Consider the following 5,368-nt stretch of genomic DNA (forward strand, 5'->3'; position numbering starts at 1 on the left):
GACAAACTGTGAAAATATGTGCAATTCCTATGATGCATTACAGACAAGGGCCAATTTCCCTAAAATATAAAGAACCCACACAAATCAATAAGGTAAAGACAGACAGGAGAAATATGAAAAAGTATGTGACCAAACTGTTCATGCACAGACACACACAACACACGTCATATAAATGGTTCCTAAGTAGATGGCTGAGCGCCAAAGAATCGATGCTTTTGAGCTGTGGTGTTGGAGAAGACCCTTGAGAGTCCCTTGGACTGCAAGGAGATCCAACCAGTCCATTCTGAAGGAGATCAGCCCTGGGATTTCTTTGGAAGGAATGATGCTAAAGCTGAAACTCCAGTACTTTGGCCACCTCATGCGAAGAGTTGACTCATTGGAAAAGACTCTGATTCTGGGAGGGATTGGAGGCAGAAGGAGAAGGGGACAACAGAGGATGAGATGGCTGGATGGCATCACTGACTTGATGGACGTGAGTCTGGGTGAACTCCGGGAGTTGGTGATGGACAGGGAGGCCTGGCGTGCTGTGATTCATGGGGTTGCAAAGAGTCAGACACGACTGAGAGACTGAACTGAACTGAACTGAACTGAACTGAAGTAGATGAAATACTATTCTATATCATCCAGAAGGAAAAAAATAAATTAAAGCTATTTTGATACATCAGATAGGCAAACACTCAACAACAAAAAATTAAAAACTGATTTTACACTATTAGTGAAGTTTTCAGAGAAATGGGAATTAGTTTGCCTTACTGGTGGGACAATAACTTCTTCAAGTGGTAAGAAGAAAAATGTGGCAATATCTAACAAAGTTACAGATTCATATACCTTTTGACACAGTGACTTAATTCTAGGAATCTATCTTGCCGGTATTCACTGTAGCACTGTTTGCTGCAATAAACAGATTGGAAACCATATAAATAATATTAGAAAGGAATGAGATCAAGTATTACACTATTCAGACAACTAAATACTACCCACATATAATGAAAAAGAGGAAGTTCCTTATGCATCAGTATCAATATGTATAACAGGCTACCATGTGTATAAAAAGCATGCCTTTAATATTCATACACTTAAAATTATTTTTGGATAAATGATCTCTGAAAGGATTCCCACCAAAACAAATAATTTGGAGCTTTCCTTGGAGAACTAGGAAATCAGGAAACTTTTACCATAGATTCTTCAGAAGACTCTTAACACTAAAATTGCAAATGTCTTAACTATCTAACAATTTATTTAAAAATAGCAATTTTATTTTCAGATCTGATAATCAGTGCTTCATTCACTCCCTGATTAAGAACTGAGACTCATCTTCCATGAGGCCATATTTAAATTCATGATTTCTTTCCCAGTAATGCAGTACATCTCAGCAAAAGACTGTTACAGAGGAGTGAATCTTTTTTAAAAAAGATACTTTACTCAGTACTCTTGTTTTACATACTTGAACTCCCCAAAGCTCTTTGGTGTCCCATTATTATATAAGTTATCCTTGTAGAGATAACAGCATTTGGCATCATCTAGGGCAAAAAGGTACTAGGTAAACATGTCTCAGAGAAAGTATCTTTCAGTAATAGCTAATTTCTCCAAAATTACTGAAATAATAGCTACAAACAACTTCCCTGTAGCTCAAATGGTAAAAAATCTGCCTGCAATGCAGGAGATCAGGGTTCGATTCCTGGGTTGGGAAGATCCCCTGGAGAAGGGAATGGCAATCCACTCCAGTATTCTTGCCTGGAGAAAAGCCTAGTGGGCTATAGTCCATGGGGTTGCAAAGAGTCAGACACGACTGAACAACTAACACACACACACACACACACACACACACACACACGCACTGTGATTTAGAAACAAATGGTACAATATAAAAGAAAGCCAACTTTCCTTGTTTTTCACAGATCTATAGCAAAACATAATTTTAGAGACTAAAGTTCAAAAAGAATCCCTTTGAAGGGAATAAAATATATATGCAACAGAGTAATCATCAGGTGACCGGCCAGTGTAATAAATTACACTTTTAACAGATTGAGTGAAATGACACAAAATTAATTGAATGAAAGTTGAAATCCTGATTTCACATTTATGAAATAAATTCAGTCTCCTGTAGACAATTCAGTCTACCGATATAATCTTTAGTTTATCTATAAATCAGAGTATGTAGGACTTACCTATGCATGTGACCAAAAGGGGGAAAAAAAAAAAAGCACAAAGACTGTAAGGAGCTCAACTGAAGTCACATTATACTAGTATCAGCATTTTGAAAAATAAATTGTGATCCTTCAATTTAGATTCATTACACTTCTTTAAACTGCTGTGTTTGTGTTCGCTTTCCATTTAAAAATTAACTCATCTTTTCAAATTCACTTTGTCCACACTCAGGTACTATGAGTGAAATGCCAATTTGACACACTTTGCTAAGAAACTGAAAGCATATTTAGCTAGGATCAAATGAAACTCAGACCTCAGCCTTCTCAATCATTTCCTCCTAAGAGAATGTGTTTGTGATTTTGAACTCAGTAAGGATTTCTGACCTTTAGCAGTCTACAAGTATTTTGGGGTACCCCCCTTTTCTGGATTATCCAACTGTTTAATATATTCTCACAGAGTCTTTTGGCCTTTTAAAGTTGAAAAGACCTATTAGAAAAGAAGTTTGTGATTCACCATAGTTTTACAGGAACAAATAAAAGGTCAAAAGACCCAAGCCCAGAGATGACAAGATAGCTAACTGGCAAATCAATACTAGTCTCTGTGTTGGTCATGACGAAAGATTTATGAGCAAAGGGCAAGTCAGTTAGAGGGTTCAGGGAAACCTTGTGCTTGGGCAAAACTGCCCTCTCTGATCTTTTATCTCACCTGAAAATCCACCTGTCTTGCATCACGGTGCTCAATATACACATCACAAAATACAAGTTTAAAGTCAAGCTCTAACATTGAAAATATTTTAAATGCAAGTTTTCCCATATATTTTCATTTAAATCAAGAAAGCATGCATTCAGTAAATAATAGAAGTGAGGATGGTCTCATGGTTAATAATTAAAGAATCCAGCTCCCGCTGGGATATAAGAAACACCTTGAAATTCCTCCAGATCATTTTCTGTGGAAAATGGAAGATGTAGGGTTAAATGCATCACCAAAAGACATGTGTATTATCTTAATAGGTCAACACTATTTTAAAAGACGGCTCTATATTTTAAGTAATTTTGTTAAAAGAACACTATATGAATTATGTTATACTTCTAGAAGTTGAAGAAAAAAATTGGTCAAAATTTTACTTGTTTAGAATGTTGACACTCTCCCTAAGGACTTATTTCAAAATAGTTTCTTGGTAGATATGTATTCCTACCCTTTCTAATAAGGGAGCCACTAGTGTGAATTAATTATGAGTTATGATGGGCTATAAGTATAAAATTCACACAGACTTTGAAGACTGAGTATAGAAAAGGATATTGAGCTCATTGCTGCTGCTCCTAAGTCACTTCAGTCATGTCCGACTCTGCGACGCTATGGACAGCAGCCCACCAGGCTCCTCTGTCCATAGGGTTCTCCAGGCAAGAATACTAGAGTGAGTTGCCATTTCCTTCTCCAGTTGAGCTCATTAATCACTTTTGTATTGACTAAACCTTAAAATGCCATTACTATTTTGGATATTGAGGTGAAATATATTTGAAATGAAATAGATATTTAAATAAAATGTCTTATTAGGACTAATTTCATTTTTTTCTTTGCAATGTAACTACTATAAAATTTAAAATTTCACTGGAGCTCACATTCATACCCTACAATATATTTTTATTTTCCATTGAAATCTGATTGCATAGGTTATTGTGTGTGTGTGCATGTATGCTCAGTTATGTCCGACTCTTTACAACCCCATGGACTATAGCCCACTGGGCTCCTCTGTCCTGAAATCTTCCAGGCAAGAATGCTAGAACAGATTACTCCAGGGGATCTTCTGGACCTGGGCAGTGAATCCATGTCCCTTGAGTCTCCTTCACTGGGAGGCAGATTCTTTACCACTGTACCACCTGGGAAGCCCTTCTATATTCCTTTATGTATATTTCAGTGTGAGTAATATATGTGCAGACATGTATGTATATACATATACATATATAGATTTTCCAAAGAAAAGAAAAATGTTTATTGGAAAGGGATTGATTAAATAAAAAAAAAAAAAAAACACTTTCATAAAGTGAGTAGAAATTTTTCTTAAGCTACTCTGAAAACTATACCAACGAATGCAGTCTTGGAATGGCAGAGGTTCAAGAATAGTTCACTGGAACTAAGCGTAATGCCCAGCATGTCTGGGGAGACTCCAGAGGAGAAAGTGATAGCATGTCTACATGCTTTAATCCCCTGGTAGCACAGGCAATCTCTCTGGAGGACTGCAATAAGCTTCCTTTCTAGATAAGGCGATACTGGTGCTTATGAAGAAAAGCTTTAAAATCCGTGCAGTAAATCACTAAAAAAAAAAAACAATGTGTTCAGAATTCTTAAGGCAAGTAAATTATTTTTCCTGGACTACAGTAGTGTGCTTCACTTTGCTGACTCATAAAGGTGGCCCTGGGAGACTCTGAAATATTGGAATTCTGCTTATTTTTATATAACATCAACTGGACATCTAAATTAGCTCCAAAGATTTATCTTCCTCTGCCAATGCCCCAGGATGAGGCTTCTTCTTGCCACTAAACACTAGGGAAATGGTAAGAAAGATATAAATGTAAAATCTAATTAGTAATCTCTTCTGTAATTACAAACATTTCAGAGTCCTTCTTTAGTTAACTCACCATGAAGTCAGAACAAGTGAGGTTTGGAGTGACAATTGCCTCCGTGAAGGCAAGACAAATATAAAACCCAGTTTTCTTCTGGTCCAGACTTGGAGGTCAATGTCAAATTCACTAAAATGACCCTTCATCTTATAAATCATCAGTCACATTTTATTGCATTGATGGCAGATTTAACAAATTATTATTTAAAGACATGCAGATTTGATACTCCCCACTCCCCCAGTAAATCAAACTCCAATCTAAAATGTTTCCCTGTGAGCACTAGGCACCTTCCCAGTTAAAACAATTAATACCATTCTCATTTGTGATGATGGCATCTTTTCACACAATCTCTAAGCTAGGGGGGAAAAAAATCTTCAGGCCTATAGAAAATGTTACTTTATACATAGAATTTTAGAAAACACAACCTTCGATTCATAGATTCCACAACTATGAGATCATTTTAAGGATTCCAATCTTTGCTGTTTCTTTTTTCTTTCTTTCTTTAATTGGTCTATTTAGACAAGCCTACACTATGTTCATAGTGTAGTTAAATACCATGCATTGACTCCTGACATTATGCTGTTATTACCTTAAAATGGAAA

At 36.3% G+C, this 5,368-nt stretch overlaps 1 protein-coding gene across 9 annotated transcripts in view; it reads right to left on the bottom strand.

Moving 5' to 3' along the window:
* The window catches only part of ROBO1 (roundabout guidance receptor 1), a 1,287,230-nt gene that overhangs the window by 251,428 nt on the left and 1,030,434 nt on the right, over positions 1–5,368 (bottom strand). The window lies entirely within an intron of this gene.

This window comes from Bos javanicus, chromosome 1 (genome assembly GCF_032452875.1).
Source record: "Bos javanicus breed banteng chromosome 1, ARS-OSU_banteng_1.0, whole genome shotgun sequence".
NCBI classification, from domain to species: Eukaryota; Metazoa; Chordata; class Mammalia; order Artiodactyla; family Bovidae; genus Bos; species Bos javanicus.